Here is a 21519-nt window from a genome sequence, read left to right as displayed (position 1 = left end):
GGAAGAGGTCTCAGGGGATCACCAAGTTAGGTGACCAGTGTTATCCAGCTTGATGGAGCCTCAGATATGGGGAAAGGGCCCAGAAAACGAATAATGGCCTCTGCCAGCATTTTTGTCTGGGACAAAGCTGACCTTCTAGCTCAATTTCACCCCTTATGTCCCTTGTGCCTCAGCACTGGAACTCAGAGCCAGTGAGTCCAAACAAGTCTGTGTGGGCCTTTTAAGAAAAACTGTCTGGGACTCCAGAAGCCATCTACCTCACTCAGCCACAATCCCAGCTGCTTTTTCAAGCCAGAACTTATGGGTACTTTTGTTTTTGGTGTTGAAATCCTGGGCTGGGGGACCTGGTGTAGGACTGGACCCCTTGATTCTCATCAGGGACCTCTTATCCAACATAACCCTCTTGATTTTTATCTGCCACATGTGGTTTTGAGACCAGTCCATTATGAGTCTCCGTCCCCTTCTTTCAGTCTCCATGTGACTTATTCTTAGTTGAGGGACTTCTGTTCAACTTGATTTCAGGTGGTTCAGAATTATGATTGTTCTGTACTTAATTGTAATTTTGATGTGGTTGTGGGAGGATGTGTGTAATACCTTTATCTATGTCACCCTCTTGCCTGGAACACTAGTAATTTTTTTAATCTTTAAAGTAAATGTGTGTTTATATAAAACCATATATATATTTATATATGTATATACACACACACATACATAAAACATACTAATAAAATAAAACACACAAATTTTGAGAGATTTATTAAATAAAATTGGACATAATATTCATTGCAAAAAAAATGTGGCTAAAAATCAATAAGAATAACATCTAAAATATTGTGGAGAAGTATAAAAGTTAATATCAAAAATAAAGTTAAAAGTTAATTTAGAAAATAAATATTTCTTTTCTTAAGTATATTTTATTGATGATGTTGTTACAGGAGTTCCAATTATTTTTCCCCTTTGCTCCCCTCTGCCCAGTACCTCTCTTCCATCCAGAAATCCCACCCTCCTTACTTCATGTTCATGGGTCGTGTATATAAGTTCTTTGGCTTCACCCTTTCCTATATTATTTTTAACTTGCCCCTGTCTATTTTGCACCAACCAATTATGCTTCTTAATCCCTGCACCATATCCCCATTTCTCCCCCATCCTCCTCCCAGCTGATAACCCTCCAAATGATCCCCATTACTATGATTCTGTTCCTATTCTGGTTTGCTTAATTAAATTTTGTTTTTATTTTTTGATTCAGTTGTTGATAGTTCTGAGTTTGTTATCATTTTAGCGTTCATAGTTTTGATCTTCTTTTTCTTAAATAAGTCCCTTTGACATTTCATATAATAATGGCTTGGTGATGGTGAACTCTTTTAGCTTTACCTTTTCTGGGAAGAACTTCATCTGCCCTTCTATTCTAAAGGATAGCTTTGCTAGATAGAGTAATCTTGGTTGTAGGTCCTTGCTTTTTGTCACATTGAATACTGCTTGCCAGTCCCTTCTTGCCTGCAAAGTGTCTTTTGAGAAATCAGCTTATAGTCTTATAGGCACTCCTTTGTAGGTAACTCTCCACTTTTCTCTTGCTGCTTTTAAGATTCTCTCTTTATCTTTCACCTTTGGCATTTTAATTATGATGTGTCTTGGTGTGGTCCTCTTTGGGTCTAGCTTGTTTGGTACTCTCTGTGCTTCCTGGACATGTATGTCTATTTCCTTTGCCAAATTTGGGAAGTTTTTCTCCATTATTTTTTCACATAAGCTTTCTATTTCTTGCTCTTCCTCTTCTCCTTCTGGCTCCCCTATGATTCGGATGTTGGCACATTTAAAGTTGTCCCAGACGTTCCTGTGCATCTTCTCATTCTTTTCAATTATTGTTTTCTTATTCTGTACTGGTTGACTGTTTTTTTCTTTCCTTTGTTCCAAATCATTGATATGAACCCTGGTTTCCTTGTCTTCACCATTGGTTTTGTGTGGATTTTCCTTTGTTTCACTTAGTATAACCTTCACTTCTTCCCTTATGGGTTTGCCATACTCAAGCATGTCTGTCAAGCCTGTGAGCATCTTTGTCATCAATGTTTTTTGAATTCTTGTCGCTTAGTTCTCCTACTGGAACCTTAATCTGTTCCCTCTTTTGGACTATAATTCTTTGTCTCCTCATCTTGAAAGGCTCCTGTGTTTGGTTACCTCTGTGTCTTAGGTAGAGCTGTCACTCCTGTTATGTTGTAAGTGGCAGAGCTTTAGGCATTAGTCAGAACAGGGCTACCTGTTTCACCATGTTGTGGCACTATATGTGGGGGAGAGGTCCAAAAGGGAACAATGCTGTCTGCTCAGCACTTGCCCCTTTTCCAGGTACCTGTGTCACCTCCACCACCTCTATATGGAACTGGCGCCTCTCTAGTTGTTTCCCTGGTTGTCATTCCCAGAGTGGGTGGGTCTGTAGACATGCTAGGGCTGTGGGGCTCTCTAAATAAGTGGACTCTGATGAGAGACTGGCAGTTTCTTCCTCTGCCCCAACCCCCACTGGGTTTCACAGTCAGAAGCAATGAGGCTTAATTTACCCCAACGCTGGGATCATGAGCCACTAGCTCTGGTGAGGAGCTGGGAATGCTCCCCAGATGTCCCTCCCAATTTTTTAAAATGTGTAACTTTGCTTTCACCAGCCTGCTGCTGCTGCCAGTACCACACTGCTTCTCCTTCACTCCAGCTTCGCCTCTCTTACCTGTCTGGATGAGTATTTCTTCTTTATATCTTTGTTTGTTGGACTTTTATGCAGCTTGATTTACTGGAACTTCTGGTTTTCTCTAGTTTTGATATAGCTGTATTCCTTTTTAGTTGTGGAGGGAGACCCAGCATGTCTGTCTAGGCCTCCATCTTGGCCAGAAGTCTAGAGAATAAATATATCTTTGTATTAACAGGTGATTCTTCAGAAAAGCAGTAATAAAAATTTTAAATAAAGAACATATAAAATACATTTTTATGATTAAAGCTATATTAAGTAAAGCAGAAATAAAAATAAATTTATTCACATATATCACAGAATTAACAATTTAAACATAGTATTCTTATAGAAAACAATAACCAATAGTGATAACAGGTTCACTTTAGATAGCCAATTTTCAGGATGTGATAAGCTTATTCTAGGATAAAACTTACTTAGTAAAGAATGCAAGGAAAAAAATTTAGTATCTACACTCTCAAGATATAATGCAGAGTATAATAAATGTAAGTAATGATGTGATGTGATAAATATTGCTACAATATTGATTTTATTACAATATATAATTATATGAAAGTTAGAAGCTGTATACTTTAACTTACACAATATCACATGTAAACCACGATATTATAAAACTAGAAATCAATCACAGGAATGCTGAAAAATACACAAAGACATGGAAGTTAAATAACATGCTATTAAACAATGAGTGAGTCAACAATAAGATTAAGAAAGAAATCAAGCCCTGGCAGCTGAGGCTCAGTGGATTGAGCATCAGCCTGAGAACCAACTGTCACTGGTTTGATTCCTAGTCAAGGCATATGACTGGGTTGGACACCAGGTTCCTAGTTGGGGGCACGTTAGAGACAACCACACATTGATGTTTCTCTCTCTCTCTTTCTCCTTCCCCCTCTCTCTATAAACAGATAAATAAAATAAAATAAAGTAACCTTGTTAAAAAAAGAAAGAAAGAAATCAAAATATACCTTGAAACAAATAAAAACGAGGACACAACAACCCCAAATCTGTGGGACACTGGCAAAGCAATGCTAAGTGGGAAAATCATAGCATTACAGGATTATCTCAAAAAAAAAAAAAAAAAGCAAGAAAAAATACAAATAAACAATTTAACTTCTCACTTAAAGGAACTTCAAAAATAATAGCAAACATATCCCAAAGTGAGTAGAAGGGAGGAAATAATAAAGAGCAGAGCAGCAATAAAAGAAATAGAGTCTAAAAAGGTGATACAAAAGATCAGTGAATCCAAGAGCTGGTTCTTTGAAAAAGAAAACAGGATTGACAAACAAAGCAGACTCAACATGGAAAAGGAGAAAGAACCCAAATAAATAAAATCAGAAATGAAAGAGAAAAAATACCAACTGACACCAAAGAAATACAAAGGATTGTAAGAAAATATTATGAACAATTACATCCCAACAAACTGGAAATGTAAATGAAATTGATAAATTCCTAGAAACATACAGTCTTTGAATACTAAATCAGGAATATTCATAGAATCTGAATAGACAGATTATATCTACTGAAATTGAAGAAGTAATCAAATAACTCCCAAAAAACAGAAGCCCTGGACCAGGTGGCTTCACAGCTGAATTTTACCAAACATTCTGAGAACTGACACCTCTCCTTCTTAAAATATTACACAAAATTCAAGAGGAATGAAGGCTTCCAAACTTATTTTACAAGGCCAACATTATCCTAATAAAGACACTACAAAGAAAGAAAATTGTAGGCCAATATTCCTGATGAACATAGATGCTAAAATCCTCAACCAAATATTAGCAAACTGAATAAAGCAATGCATCAACAAGATCACACGCCACACCTGGCTGCTATGGCTGAGTGGATTGAGTGTTGGCCTGTGAACCAAGTGTCGCTGGTTCGATTCCCAGCCAGGTCTCCAGTTGGGGGCGCGTGAGAGACAACTGCACATTGATGTTTCTCTCTCTCTCTTTCTCCTTTCCCCTCTCTAAAAACAGATAAATAAAAATAAAATAAAATAAAGTAATCTTGTAAAAAAAAAAGATCATATGCTATGATCAAGTGTGATTTATTCTAGAAATGCAAGTTTGATACAACAATTTCAAATCAATAAATGTGATTAACCACATAAACAAAATGAAGGATAAACACCGCAAGATCATATCAATAGGTGCTGAAAAAGCTTTTGATTATGTCCAGTACCCATTTATGATAGAAATTTCTAGCAAAGTTAGAATAGAGGGGACATACCTAACATCATAAAAGCCATATATGACAAACCCACTGCCAGCATCATACTTAACAGGCAAAAACCACAAGTGTTCCTCTTAAGATCATCAACAAGACAGGAATGTCCACTTTTACATCACTTGTTCAACATAATACTGGAACTCTTAGCCACAGAAATCAGTCAGGAAGAAATAAAAGGCATCCAAACTGGAGAGGAGAAGCTGTCATTATTTGCAGATGACATGACACTATATATAGAGAACCCCAGAGATTCTACTGAGAAACTACTAGAACTGAAAAATGAATTCAGTAAAGTAAGAGGATACAAAATTAATATCTAGAAATCAGTTGAACTTTTATATGCAAATAATGAACTAACAGAAAGGGAAATTAAGAAAACAACTCCATTCACAATTGCTTCAATATATATAAAATACCTAGAAATAAACCTTACCAAGCATGTAAAATACCTGTACTCAGAAAATTACAAGACACTGGAAAAGAAATTGAAGATACAAATAAGTGGAAGCACATACCATGTTCATGGATAGAAAGAAATAACATCATTAAAATGTTTGACTACCAAAAGCAATCTATAGATTCAATACAATTACTACCAAGATTTCAATGACATATTTCACAGAACTAAAAAAAAATTTCAAAAATATGTATGGAAACAGAAAAGGCCCCACATAGCAACAGGGATCTTGAGAAAAAGAACAAAGTTGGAGGAATCACACTATCTAATATCAAATTATACCATTAGGCCATAATAATAAAAAATAGCGTGGTACTAGCATAAAAATAGACACATAAGTCAATGGAAAAGTTTGGTGAGCCCAGAAATAAGCCCATACCTTTATAGTCAATTAATATTTGACAGAGGAAACAAGCACATACAATGAGCTAAAAATAATTTATTCAATAATTGGTATTACAAAAATTAGACAGATACATGCAGAAAAATGAAACTAGACCACATTCTTACACCACACAGAAAAATAAATTCAAAATGGATTAGACTTAAGTATTAGACCTGAAATCATAAAAATCATAGAAGAAATCATAGGCAGCAAAATCTTGGACATAGCTTATAGCAATATTTTATCAGATATAACTCCCAAGGCAAGGGAATCAAAATAAAAAATTAAAAAAAAATGGACTACATCAAATTGAAAAGTTTTTGCACAGCAAAGGAAATCATCAACAGAATAAAAAGATAACCCACAGAATGGGAGAAAATATTCACCGACACATCTGATAAGGGGTTAATTTTCAAAATTTGTAAAAAACTTACAAAACTCAACAACAACAGAACAAAGAGCACAGTTGAAAAATTAGAAAAGATCTGAAAAACACTTTTCCAAAGAAGACATAAGGATGGCCAATAGACATATGAAAAGATGCTAGATGTCACTAGCCATCAGAGAAATGCAAATTAAAACCAAAATTACACCATTCTGAATATAGGTGTACATAAGTTCTTTTGAGTTGATGGCTTGGAATTCTTAGGGTATATTCCCAGCAGCAGAATTTCTGGGTCAAAAAGCAGTTCCACTTTTAGTTTTTAAAGGAAATTCCATACTGTTTTCCACAGTGGCTGCACCAGTTTACATTCCCACCAACAGTGCACTAGGGTTGCCTTTTCTCCACATCCTCGCCAGCACTTGTTGTTTGTTGATTTAGGAATGATAGCCAAGTGCTAGAAACAGCCTGAAGTGCCTATAAGTAAATGAGTGGATCAAAAAATGTGGTACATTTTCACAATGGAATACTACACATCTGAAAAAAAGAGGACCTCCTATCTTTTTGACACAGCATATGCTAAGTGAAACAAGCCAGTTGGTGAAAGACAAATACCATATGATCTCACCTATAAGCAGAATCTAATGAACAAAATAAACTAGGAACTAAATAGAACCATGGGCATGGAAACATGGAACAGACAAAATGACCAGAAGAGATGGGAGAGGAGGATAATGGTGGAAAGAAGGGAAAGGGACTAGACCAAGAACATGTATGAATGACCCATGGACAAAAACAACAATGAGGGAATTGACTGTGGGAGCAAGGGGTAGGATGGGTAGAGTAGGATAAAAGGGGGAAAATAGGGACAACTGTAATAGAACAACAATAAAACATTATTTTTAAAAATTTAAAAAATAAAACCACAATGAGCTATTATCTCACATTTGTCAGAATGGCCATCATCAATAAATCAACAAACAAGTGCTGGTGAGGACGCGGAGAAAGGGGTTCACTTCTGCACCATTGGTGGGAATGCAGATTGGTGTAGCCACTGTGGAAAACAGTATGGATATACTTCAAAAAATTAAAAACGGATCTGCCTTTTGACCCAGTGATCCCATTTCTAGGAATATATCCAAAGGAACCCAAAACACTAATTTGAAAGCACACAAGGACCTCTATGTTCATTGCACTGTTATTTACAATCACCAAAGCTCTGAAGCAGCCCAAATGTTCATCAGTAAATGTGTGGATAAAACAACTAAGGGACATTTACACAATGAACACTACTTGGTTGTTAAAAAAGCAAGTTTTACCCTTTGGGACAGCATGGATGGACCTGGAGAACATTATATTAAGTGTAATAAGCCTATCAGGGAAAGACAAATACCATATGGTTTCACTCATATGTGGAACCCAATGAACAAACTGAACTAACAAGTAAAATTGAGACAGAGGGAGCAGGATGACAGCTAAGCAGGGGGAGAGCAGGGGCTGGAGCAATTGAGCAAAAAGGAAAAAGGATTCATGGACGTGAATAGCGGTGTGGTGATTGTGGGGGCCAGGGGGTTTTAAGGGGATTAAATGGTAATTTAAAAAATAATAAAAATTATTTAAAATAAATAAGTAAACAAATAAATAAAATAAGATAAATATATTTACTGAATATCGCAGCACAGCTTCTAGTTTACACTCCTGGGTGAGGTTCCCATGGTTATAAGAATTGAGGTTAAACCTTGGCTGCTGTGGCTCAGTGGATTGAGCATTGGCCTGTGAGCCAAGTGTCGCTGGTTCGATTCCCAGTCGGGGCACATGACTAGGCTGCACGTCAGGTACCTAGGTGGGAGCGCAAGTGAGAGGCAACCACACAGTGATGTTTCTCTCCCTCTCTCCTTTCCCCTCTCTCTAAAAATAAATAAATAAATAAATAAAACAAACAAACGAACAAATTATTTTAAAAAATAATTAAAGTTAATATTTAGGGAGGCACCTCATTACAGGAAAACTGAAGCTGTGCTATTACAAGTACTGCCAATTAAACTGTAGGTGTAATTTGAATCCATTAATAATAAGGTAAATTAGAAAATATTATGAAATTAGGGCACTAATTGAATGTATTTATTTAGGCAAATAAAATAAAATAAATTTACTTAAAGGTCAATATTTTCTTACCTGACTACCACAAAGGCCCCAAGTTGAAGTGATGGTTTAAAGTTTTCAGAGATAACTAGATATTGAAAAGAATGAAACATAATTAATACATGATCAATATTACAATTTATGTGGTCTAGTAATACTCTGTTAGGTGGTAGCAGAGTAACCATAATGCTGAAAATTTAGAAGGCGGAAAGTACTAGAAATCCAGTGGTAGTATTTATTGTAATTTGTTGAATAATTTGAAGGGATAATTTATTATTTAAAACTATTTTTATTATTGGCTGATAGCCAAATGCTAGGCTCTTTGTCTAATTGTGTAAGTTCTTACAATTTCTTCTATGGTAAATATAGATCAAATCCATTGAGAACATCTTGGTCTTACTTGAGTAAATGGGAGAAGCAGAGGAACTGATTTCCATTAATTCTTTTCTTAAAACCCATTAGGCAGTCATGAAAAAAATGATGCCTCTTGGAACATGACTGTGTTCTACTGTCATTCAAATAAGTTATATACTCCATGTAATGATGGTTTGGGAGATGTGACTGTGATGTTTCAGAGTTTTCAAAAAAAAATAATGAATCTGTATGTGCTATATTTTTATCCTATATCCTTCCAAATTCTAAATATACTTACTGCTAGACTACAGTACATTGTTTTTGAATCTGATATTAAATCTATGTGAAATAATTTCTTTTCGGCTCCTGGACCCAATTCCTCTGTGTGTGTGTCTGTGTGTGTGTGTGCGCGCGCACGCCTGTGTGTAGAGTTTCCATTACCAGTAAGAAATTCTTAGACACCAGGAGGATGTCCAAGAATCCAACTCAATTCATCTCAATTTAGTCACTATGAACAAAAAGATGGCATCAGATTCCACAGGTAAAAGGCCTAGTCTCACAGGACCACTGTACACGTCAGATTCCAATTACAAGCCCTCATTGTTACTGAGCTTCTGAGTTACATGCTACCAATTGGAGGTTCCAAAGATCCCCTCTATCTTGGAATGTCAACCAAAAATCCAGGTTGTTACCTATACTTTTGACATGATGGCTATAAACCGGAGGTTCCTGTGACTCCTTCCCTGGGTTTGATTATTACTATTTTTTTATAATAGTTCACAGAACTCAGAAAACTAGTTTAATCACTAGCTTACTAACTTATTACAAAGAATATTAAAGGTCATAGCTCAATAGCCAGATGAAGAAATACATAGAATGAGGTGGCAAACAAAGGAGCTCTTTTTGTGGAACTTGAGGTTTATCATGGTAGCATGTGGAAGCCTTCTGGTTTTCCAGTCCAGAAGCTCTTTGAATTCCTTCTTTTAAAGTTTTTATTTAGATTTTATTACATAGGCATGATTGATTGAATCACTGGCCTCTTTCCACTTATGGAAATCAAGATGCACCAAAACAAAGTCCATGTTCCCTCACTGCTTTGAAAGGCCAAAACTTAAAACATCAGGGTTTGGAGTGAGGAAAGCTTTATTAAGAGAACACCAACCCAAAAGATGGCAGATCTAATGGTGCCTCAAATCCATCGTAAGAAAGCACAGAGTTCAGGCTTCTTTTAAAGGTAAAGGAAAACAGGAGGGGCAAGAGCTGATTGAAGTGCAGGGTGGTCTTGTGAGACTGGGCTCTTTACTTTTGGAAACTGATGCCATCTTTTTGTTAATAGTGTATAAATTGAGTTGAATTGAGTTGGATTCTTGGACACCTTCCTGGTGTCTAAGAATTGCTTGCTGGTAATGGAAACTCTGCACACACACACACACACACACACACACACACACACACACACACACGCACGCACAGGAATTGGGTCCAGGAGCCAAAAAGAAATTGTTTCACATAGATTTAATATCAAATTCAAAAACAATGTATTTTAGTGTAGCAGTAAGTATACTTAGGATTTTGAAAGGATATAGGATAAGGAATATAACATATACAGCTTCATCACTATTTTTCTGATAGCAGACATCTGTGCACCAGTAGGAGTCTCAGGAAGATTGTGAAACTTCTTAGTTCTTAGTCTGTTGACTCTTGTGTTAATTTGTGTCTGTCACAAAGTTTCTGCAAATCTTTGATAAACAGTAATTATCTTTGTGCATACTTTGATTAACTGCTGGAGAGAGGCACCTTCCAGGATGGGTTGTTTTTGTAAAACTAGAACTGCAAGTAGAATTCTTCTAATGATTAGCATGTCTGTATGCAAGATGCTCTTAACGTGAAGACCATGGGAACAAAACAGGCTTCAACAAGATGGAGTCAGAGAAGCTGAACGTTTCACTTTGTTACGAGGAAGTAGGATTACAATTTCCACCCCTCTCTTCAAGTTGGTATCTGGCAATCAGCCTTCTTCCTTAAGTGACTTACAAAAGTCACCTTAATTAACATAAACCCAATTGTGTTGGAAAGGACTTGTTATGAGTAACTAGGTTCCCATTTCACCATTATGGCCCTAAAGTTTTTCAAGCAACTGAAGGTCAAGAGAAGAAAATGTTACAACAAAAGATGCTCCAACTGTTCTTATTGCTTAGGAAATTCCAAAGGTTTTAGGAGCAGTGAGCCAGTAACTGTAGATGAAGACCAAATATATATGAGAAATATATTTTGGTTATTAATGACCAAATATGTATATATAGTTTTTATTAATCACAAAATTATGCTAGTATTGGTGGCCAATGAATATAGAATGTACCCACAGTTAATGAAGATTTGGAAAAGTTGTATTTCCAAATCTATACATAAAAATAATTCAATAATCTAGTAAAAACCTTAGTCTACATTATATTTTATTAATTAGACAATGGCTATTACTAAACAAATAAAATCTCTTGGATATACAAATTTATTAAAGTTTTACAAACATACTTACTTTCAAATAGCAAGATGAAATAAATAAATATAGGCAGCCTAAGTAATTTCAAGCAATTTGTAGAGGGTTAATTATATTTCAGTATTTGAGAATATGACACTGGATCAGACTTGATGCAGGGAGAGAGTTATCCATGTGCTTACCTGAAAGAAGTGCTTCCAACAGACAGCACTATGCACGTTTGCATGACAGTGAGGATGCCACTGTGGCTAAAGCAGATGGATGAAGGGACAATGAGAAGGATGGGAAGCAGGGCTAGACCTGAAAAAACAAAGGTTCGTTGGAAATTTTAAACCAAGAGGTAATATGATCCAGCTTACATTAAAATACAATTGATCAAAGAATAGATTAACATTAGATAGTAGAGGCCACAGTAGGAGAGCAGGGACCAATTAGGAGCCTACTTAAAAACTCAGGTGAGATGATAATGCTTTCAGCAAGGTTTGAAGTAATGCAGACTGTGAGAAATGGTCACATGCTGGCTATATTTCAAAAGCAGATTCATTAAGACCAGCACAAAGGTACACTGAGGAGTATGAGAAAATGAGATGGATCTGTAAGGAGTCCAGTTACCCTGAGAAACTGGAAGGAGTGACCATTAATTGAGATGGAGAAAAAAGTGATGACTAGATTTTTGTGGTTGATTTTGAGCTCACATGTTCCAATTTGAATATATTAATTCTGAAAATTTTTATTAGCACCCAAATGGGAAAATCAAGTAAGCTGCTGATAGTTATGTGAGATTCAAGGAGAAGATACACATTTGGAAGTTTTCAACACATAAATAGTAAGTGTACTAGGATACGACACATTTTACGGTGTGGAAAACAGAAGATAATGGCAAAGAAAGCTAGGAGTGGTATACAAGGGAGGAAGAGGCAAGACATAAAAGGTAAGAGGAAAACCAAAAGCATGTGGCATTTTTTGGAACCAAGCAAAAAAACTGTAGGAACCCTAGTGCATTGTTTGTGGGAATGCAGACTGGTGCAGCCACTGTGTAAAACAGTATGGAATTTCCTCAAAAAATTAAAAATGGAACTTCTTTTTGGTTTAGCAGTCCCACTGCTGGGTTATACCCAAAGAATTCTGAAACACCAATTCAAAAGGACCTATGTACCCTAATGTTCATAGCAGCATTATTTGCAATAGCCAAGTGCTGGAAACAGCCTAGGTGCCCACCAGTAAAGGAATGGATCAAAAAACTGTAGTACATTTATACAATGGAATACTATGCAGCAGGAAGAAAAAAGGAACTCCTACCCTTTGCAATAGCATAGATGGAAGTGGAGAGTATTATGATAAGTTAAATAAGCCAGGCAGTGAACGTAATGAACAAAACAAACAAATGTGCACAATAGAACCAGTGACACAGAAATAAGGAACAAACTTGCAGCAACCAGAGGGGAGGGGGCATGAGAGGGGGGAAGGGTATATTCAAGGAATTAGTATAAAAGACCTATGTATATGAATAACAAGGTGGAGACTGTGGGAGCAAGGTGGGTGGGGGGGCAGGGGAGAGCAATGGGAGGGGAAAATTGGGACAAATGTAATGAACAAGAACAACAACAAAAGAACAAGAGAGTTGTAGCTGTGGTAATTGCTGCTAACATAAAGTGATATGAGGATATTAACACATGGAACATTTCCTGAAATGTCTGAGTAGGGCCAAAGTAATCACAGGGGTCTTTAAAAGTGGAAGATATAGGTAGACGAAAAAGCAGAGTGAGATGATGTGAGGATTCTACACAGTGTAGCTGGCCTTGAGGATGATAAAAGGTAACCATGAGCCAAAGGATATGGGTTACCTATAGAAGCTGGAAAAATCAGAGAAATTGATCCCTCCCTTAAGCCTCTGGGAAGGAATGTAGTCCTGTCATTACCTTGATTTTAACACATTAAAACTGTGTGGATTTCTCACCTACACAACTGTACACGAATAAATTTGTGTTATTTTTTAAGCTACAGAGTTTGTGGTAATTTATGGCAGCCAAAGAGAACCGATATGACACACTCGTCAACAATAACCGGCTGGGTTGCGTAGGACATGGCAGACAGCTGTGCCTTCAAAGGTTTTAATACTTTTTTTGTTGTTGGATTTTTCCCAACCCATTAATAGATTTCCAAATCATACAAGAATGTGCATTTCTAGTCATTTTCCAAATAGGAGGCTGCTTTTAAAGTCATTTTTATATTTACCATATTTCTCACACTATAAGATGCACCTGACCATAAGATACACCTAGGTTTAGAGGAGGAAAACAAGAAAAAAAAATCTGAACCAAATGATGTACTAAAATATTTAATAAAATTAACAGAATAATATTTCAACCATGTAAAGTGAACAGCAGTCCACAGCAGTATTTGAACCATCATCACTGTCATTAACAAATGAGGAGAGACTTTAAGGTTCAAGTGCTCTTCTAGTTTTCTGGGGACCCCAAGAACTCATTATCTCTAGTGTCAAAATTTATGGGGTCTTTAATAACAGACATTGAGAGAGTTAAGAGATATCATTAGTTGTAACAGTCACTGAGAGTATCACTATTCTAGTTACAGGTTCTGACAGACTACCCCCAGTGCCTATTATGGCTAGTGACACCCCTTAATTCCCTCAGTGCCTGTGTTACTACTAGCATAGTGACCCCATCATAACTCCCTTTATATACTACAAACTTCAGCATTTATGGTTGCTCACCCAGTTACTGCTGGCCTCCTCACACAGAAATCTGGTGTGCACTGGAAACGATACAGAGGTAGACAAGACTGTAGCATCTAACGGAGCCAGTAGCCAGCTGAAAACATGTTACTTCAGCTCCATGCAACTGCTTCTCAATATTGGCAGACCTTAAGACACAGTGATTGGTAATTGGAGGAGGTTCTACTGACATTGTCAAAGACAATTGGCAATAGGCATTGTGCCTCATACCCATTATTAGCCTCAGCTGATTCAACTGGTTGTAGCTGGAAGTGTCAGGAAGCTCTCTGCAGTCTCTCAGGTCCTGGGTGAGAGGCAGAAGTGGACGGCTACTGACCAGATGCCCTGAGATTCAGCAGTAAAGTGGGACATTTAAGCATCCCCAGGGGTTTCGCGTGGGCCCACCGCTTCCTCTTCTAACAGCTGTCACCACTGCTGACAAATCAGGTAATACACATCATGGTCTGTGATGCAATATTTGCTCCATAAGACGTACAGACATCTCACCTCACTTTTTGGGGGAAAAAATGTGCATCTTATGGAGTGAAAAATATGGTATATTTTTATTATGGGAAAAATAAAAAATACAATGTTCCCATAAAATCATGTATTTTATAGAATTGAAAGGTTACCAGTGATTACTGTTGTGTGTATGTGTGAGTGTGTAATTTTAGAAATATTAAAATCTTGGAGCAAATTATTTTGTTCAGAACTTTGACTTAGCAAAGTACAGGCAGGTAATGCTCAAGTATGAGATGTTCAATAAATATTTGAATAAATGCATAATCTGGAGTGATCTAATGAGTTTTCTGGTCAGTTTATTTTACTGAAATTCCCCTTTTCCCCAATAAACATTTAGATCTATGAAATTTAGATGGAGTTTATGCATGGGTTGACAAAAGTGGGTTTACTATGTCATTGTGACATTCTTTTTAGTTAATAAAACTATTGTAATAATCACAACCAGCATGTCTTTTTCCATATGAACAACTGTAAATCTACTTTTGCCCACACTGTATTTAGTTAATTCAAAATACAGCTCCATTGTCAAGTCTGCTTCTCCCCTTCTCAGGAATCCCGTGTGAATATAAGAGAAGTTCGATGGCCATCATGGTATTTGAGTGGAGAAAAGCCTTTGCAGCAGGGCATCTTGGTTTCATCTTAAGCTCACAGTTATCCACTAAGTTTCTAAGTTTTGATTGTTCCTGTTAATGTATAACATTCCAGTGTCTGCTGCTGTAATGCGGAGTTAGTTAATGATAAGTTCCCTTTGCCAGGCCTTAGTTGCTTTTCCTCAGACTCCCCAGGAACTATAGATTCCTTCCCTGTCCTACATTCCACAACTGCTAATTATTCACATTTAATCCCTGGTTTAAGTTTTGTGTTTTTAAGACCTGTGCAATTTTAGATACTTCTTAAGTGAAAAAGAACAAAATAATTTGGAATACAATAAATAGAGCCTCTGAAGGAGCCCTTACAAAGACAGGTCCTTAAGTTTCAGACTTATTAGCTTCATGGTAAGTCAACCTCTTCCAGACTCACCAATCACATCATTCATCACAGTCACAGTTTAAATAATTCTTTAGCCTAATGCAGCTCATATCAATAAACTACTAAAGTAGTCAGTCAGACTCTCAACTACCATCTGCATGCTCCATGGGGACATGGAGGAAATTCTGTCTCTTTCACATCACATCCAGGTTGTAGGTTCCCAGGAGAACTGTCTTAGGCTACTTCATTCAGCCACATTATGTCACTACTTATCTATTGCCACTAATATGAGTGTGGGTATCAAACCAATATTCTAAAAGAGAGAAAGGAAATAGTCCTTTGAGAACTTCCTCCAGGACCTATCTAACCACCACCATTGTAGGGATTGGGGTCCAGGGGAGGAGAATGATGTCAAGATCACATTTAAAAACTTTATACTCCTCCTGCCAAAAGTTAACTTAGCATGGACTTAGCATATATATATATATATATATATATATATATATATATATATATATATATATGCTGTTGCAGAATCTTTAATTTATATTGTTTCCTTGTTCTTATTGAGGTATTAATAATTCTGCTTTTATCTTTGTTGCAATAAAGGTAGTGGGAATAACAAAGGGAACATAGTATTCATCCTAATATTGAATAACACAGTAAGAAGTTTTGGAGATTAGATTGCAAAAGGAAGGAGTAAAGTTATGGGGACTGAGGCATTGACTGGGAATATTCTGATTCTACTTAATATGTGATAAACCTGTATACATACAGAGAATAGGCATGGTGCAAGTGGAGAAACAGCTGTCAAAAATACAGGAAAGAGCAGGAACAATGAAGGAACAAACCAGAGGAAATTGGTCTAAGAAAACAATTATCAAAGTTAGTCTGAGCAAAAGAATTTCATCTTCTCCTCTAGATACAGTGATGAGATGAGCATGGGAGGTGGTGATGGGGATAAGGGACAGGGAGGTGGAAACTGAGAAATTTCAAGATGGATGGATGATGTTTTCTCTATCTTTCCTGGAGATTAGATGTTATCTTCTGATAGAGTGTATTTTTCATTAAGAAAAATGTTCTTTCACTGTTTCCAATTTGGTTATAAAAACATAAAAGCCACATTTTTCAGGTTTTGTCCTCTTATTGGAAGTTACAATAAAAGGAATGTACAGCTCAAGTGATGGTAATAGCATGTAGGATGAATAAGGAAGATACTAACCAAAATTAGCCAATACAGATAACATGAGTTTTCAAAAGAAGTCTAAATGTGGTCAAAGATGAGTTTCAGTGGAAATAACAAAATGGTATATAGAAAAAATATCCATTATGGTATTAAATTATTAGTATATTTCATTCCAGTTTTCATAACATTTAGGTTGCTGTGTGGAAGTATATTGCTCAGGGCCAGTGGAATCAAATTGAGTCATTATAATTGAATTATGGATGTATTCTGGATAGGTGATTTTTTGTGTGTATAAATATTATATATATATATATATTGATGTCAAAATGTGGTGTTCACATTGGCTTTATACTGCTAAGTGGAAAATTACCATGGATTCAGTGGCTGAAAATAAGGCTTTGTGTAAAATAAGTCAGACATAGAAAGACAAGTACTGTATAATCTCATTCATATATATATAATCTTTAAAAAAAATCAAAAGCCAATCTCATAGATACAGTAGATCTCATAGATACATGAGTGCTAGCTCAGGATACTCAATAAATATTAAGCAAATATAAGTGCTTCCATTACAGTAACAGTACCCTTATCTTCCAGCTCACTGTTAATTATTTAAGGGGCCAAAAATTGAAATATGGCAGTAATATTTACTTTTAAATGTCAGTTGTTATTCAATTAAAACACCACCACTGCTAGGGAAAAAGTAATCATAATCATATTTGGTGAATTATGTGTATAATTAAAATCCAGTAATTATTTTGAATAAATGAATGTTCAATTTTGATGGACAAGTTTACATTACATTGTACTTCTTACCCATTATTTTACTCTGAAATATAACCAGTAAATGAAGCTGCTATTTATAAGAATGGTTAAATACCAGAGCAGACTTTTATATATTACCTCTTTTGCCTACAAAATCATTTTAGTGACTAATAGGAAAGGCTACAAATATTGAATAAATGTTAATGGTAAATAAAATAATTCATACACTTAAGAGATACAAAGAGAATAGTGTTTATTCATAATATAAAATGTTATTTAACTTTTGCATATTTTAATCTTTTTTTCTGCCTATCCCTTATCAGATCTAATGCCAAGAAACAGAAATAAGCATTCAAATTTCCCCTTTTTTATATATGACTTAATGAGAGGTCCAGAATCACATGAAGGCAAGTACATGTAAGGAAAAGAAGATATTGTATAGTTGGACCTTGCCTATTATAGTATAGAGAGTATAACGTTTTCTTCTCTGCATTTCAGATATGTCTTAAAAATATAAAAAAGTAGCAAGTTAGTAAAAGTTTATGTATGTTTTAAAAAATAATAGTTATAACAGGAAAAATAAGCTTGCTCAAAAAAAAATCAGATACAAAAACATATGAAGAGTGGGAAAAATACTGATAGGTTAGATTAACACCAGCTATTCTAATAGAAAGTCAATTTTTAATTCTTAGTTTTGATTATAAAAGCAACATATAGTTTTCCTACATTATGAGGAAAATTGTCTAGCTTTATGGTTATGCACACAAATAATAACTGCATAGATGTATAAAACAGTAATTTAGTGAACCATTACTTTACAAATTATAGTGATATCATTGTTCTAGGAAGTAGAGGTCCTTGCTTAATAAGGGTGTAGAAATGAGTAACACTGAAAGATGCCTTGGAGGGGTTGGTTCAGAAGGACATGAAAGAGGTACTAGGTGAAAGTTGAGAATAGAGCTAAACAAAAGACAAAAGGAGGCAGGAGGTGACTTTAAGAGATATGTAAAGTCAATTATTGATGTTTCAGACTGTGTGTTTTACAAAAGATCTTCCTTATGTATGTTTCCAGTTACCCACAGTCAACTGAGGCTGAAAATATTAAATTTCCTCAAACATTGACATTTGGCTGCTGCTGATATCCAGCCAGGATCACACAAAGCAGATAATCCTCCCAACATATTGTCAGAAAGTCTGTAGTAACCTAACGCTAGTCATAGTGCCAATGTCATTCACCTCAATTCATTTTGTAGCATAGGCATTTGATCACCTCACATCATCACCAGAAGAGTACAGTACAATGAGATATTCTGAGAGAGAAACAGCATTCATATCATTCATATAACTTTTATTACAATATATTACTAGGATTGTTCTATTTCATTGTTGTTGTTATTCTCTTTGTACGCCTAATTTATAATCTAAACTTTATCATAGGTATGTATGTATAGGAAAGAACATAGTATATATAGGGTTTAGTACTATCTGTGGTCTCAGAAATCCCTTAGGGGTCTTGGAATGTGTCCCTCACAGAGAAGGGGGGCTATTATACTACACTCTTATAATTCACTGACTTAGTGTAAATTACTCAGAGTTACAAGATTGAGTTGCTCTGAATTCTATATTACTAATGGGTACCTCTGCAATGTCTGTTCTCGAGCAGAGCTTCTGACTCAAGGTTGTGTTGGCTGACAAGGAAATTTGGAAGTATCCAGTATAGGAGAGAAATAGGGATCATCAACAATTACAACTGAGATAAACAGAAATCCTTATATTTCATTTCTCCTTTGGTTAGAGAATACAGCTCGTTAAGTGAGATAAAAATCAAAAGAATGTGTGCAAAAATGTAATTCAATATTTAGAAGAGCATATCTTTCAGTCACATTTTCTGTTCGTGTCTGCAAAACATTATAGACAAATGGCCATACATAAGGACTTAAGGTCCAGCGTCTATCAAAAAATTCATACAGGATCTAGGGTTTTTTTAAACAATGAAAAATTCCTAAAGAAAGAGAACAATATTAGAATTAGAGGAAGATATTTTTATGTGAATATTTTTATTCTTCCTGATCACATTCCCTTGTCACTTGGTAACAATATAGCTAAAGAAACCTCTGCTATATATGTAATCAAACATAATGAATATAAGATGGTTAAAATATTAGCATAAACCAAAAATAACCAGAAAAATAAAATTTAACCCCAAACTCATTTAAGGTATATTCCAAAATGAATATAAAAAATTAAATTATTTTGATTTTAAGTATGTGTTCCAATAGAAAAAGTATCTGCAACTTAACCATAATATGTATTTAAGTTGGTGTCAACATGAATGACTTCTTCATTTTTAATCATGCATTCAGAAACTATATAGTTTGTTCCTACTAAGCTATTAATGTTTCAGTTAATTGCATAGTACAAACTCACAAGTGTTTAGCCTTAGACTAAACAATAAAAAATAAAAACAATCAGTACAAAAAAAAAAACAACCCTATAGTTTTACTTACATCTTTCCAGAAAGCATTTCATGTATAACAGCTATATATAAAAATGTTCTATGCTGAAATATTTTAAGTAAAAAAATACTTATTCCTATGTTTTTCAGTTAAAAAATTGGAAAGACCTAATGTGAGTTTGAATTATTCCAAATTTTGTTGGAATAAACAACACACAAAAGCTTCTATAAATGTGTAGACACGAGAGAGCCATCTGGCTTGTGTAATTTTACCCGTCTTTCATCCAGCTCTGATTTCTAAATGGAAAAGTAGGTCCAGGAATAACACACATATCTGTGATATACACTTGGGGGCTGTGAAACCATAAACCAATTAACAGGTTTTATTCATATGTGTGTGTTCCTGTCTTCATTTACATTACACATCCAAATATAGCACAGATTCAGAGATTAGTGAATGAGGTACTGTTAGTATGAATTATTTTTGGTGAAGTATTTCTCGGTAAAGCAAAACAAAAGTTAAGCTACAGTAGGGCCTAAGAAAGACAAAAAGTAGGAGCTATCTGACTCCTATTCTTTTTTTCATATAAAATCTTGGAATCAAGTTGATAGATTCCTTGCAAGTACATAAAAATATTTGTGGTTATTTATTGTACAAAATCTCTGACTTTTGAAAGCTCACTGCAATGATTGGACTTGTTATTAGTATAGCCAATTAAAAAAAAATAACTTTATTAATTTGGATATTTTTTAAAGACTTTATTTACTTACTTTTAGAGAAAGGGAAAGGGAGAGAGAAAGAGAGGGAGAGAAACATCACTGTGTGATTGCCTCTTGCATGCCCCAACTGGGGACCTAGCCTGCAATCCAGGCATGTGCCCTGACTGGGAACTGGGAATTGAACTGGTGACCCTTTATTTCACAGGCCAGCACTCCATCCACTGAGTCACATCAGTCAGGGCTGTTATAACCAACTTTTAATTTATTAGTTTATATTTTGTCTATATTACCTTTTTTTAGAATAGCACATTTCTGAAACAGAGCAGAAACTCTTACAAAAATATGAAATACCACCATTTGTAACAATGAGGATCGATATTATACCAAGCAAAATAAGTTGATCAGTAAAAGCTAAAAAAAATATGATTTCATTCATATGCATGCTATAAAACTGATGCTCTTAAGCTCAGAAAACAATATAATGGTTTCCAGAAAGAAGATTTGGGGAGTAGTAAAGGGTAAAGGAGGCCAAAATATGGTGACAGAAGATGATTTGACTGGGTGGAGAGCACACAATGGGATATATAAATAATGTACTATAGAAGTGTACACTTGAAATTTATATAATCTTATTAAGCAATGTCAGTCCAAAAAATTTAATACAAATAAAGGTACTAAACACACCAAAAATATTTTTTAACCCTAACACAATAACATTGCAGCCATACATATTTTATTGTACAGGTTATATACTTTATCCTTATATGAATGCTGTTGTTAGTTGCTCTATCTTATACCTCTCTACTTGTTAATTATAACTCCTTTGTTTTCAAAAGGTTATCTTTAATATCATCAATTCTAGGTTGATGTCTTGTTCATCTGTTATTAATTATACAACCAAATCTTATTATGGCAATTCATGGGTGCCTTAGAAACAACTTCTACTTTACTGCAAATATAAAATTATTTTTTCTTTCATTTTATAAAATAAGTAATTAAG

The sequence above is a fragment of the Furipterus horrens genome, unplaced genomic scaffold (genome assembly GCF_987537825.1).
Source record: "Furipterus horrens unplaced genomic scaffold, mFurHor1.1.pri manual_scaffold_3, whole genome shotgun sequence".
In the NCBI taxonomy this organism is placed as follows: domain Eukaryota; kingdom Metazoa; phylum Chordata; class Mammalia; order Chiroptera; family Furipteridae; genus Furipterus; species Furipterus horrens.
This window is presented reverse-complemented; position numbering follows the sequence as displayed.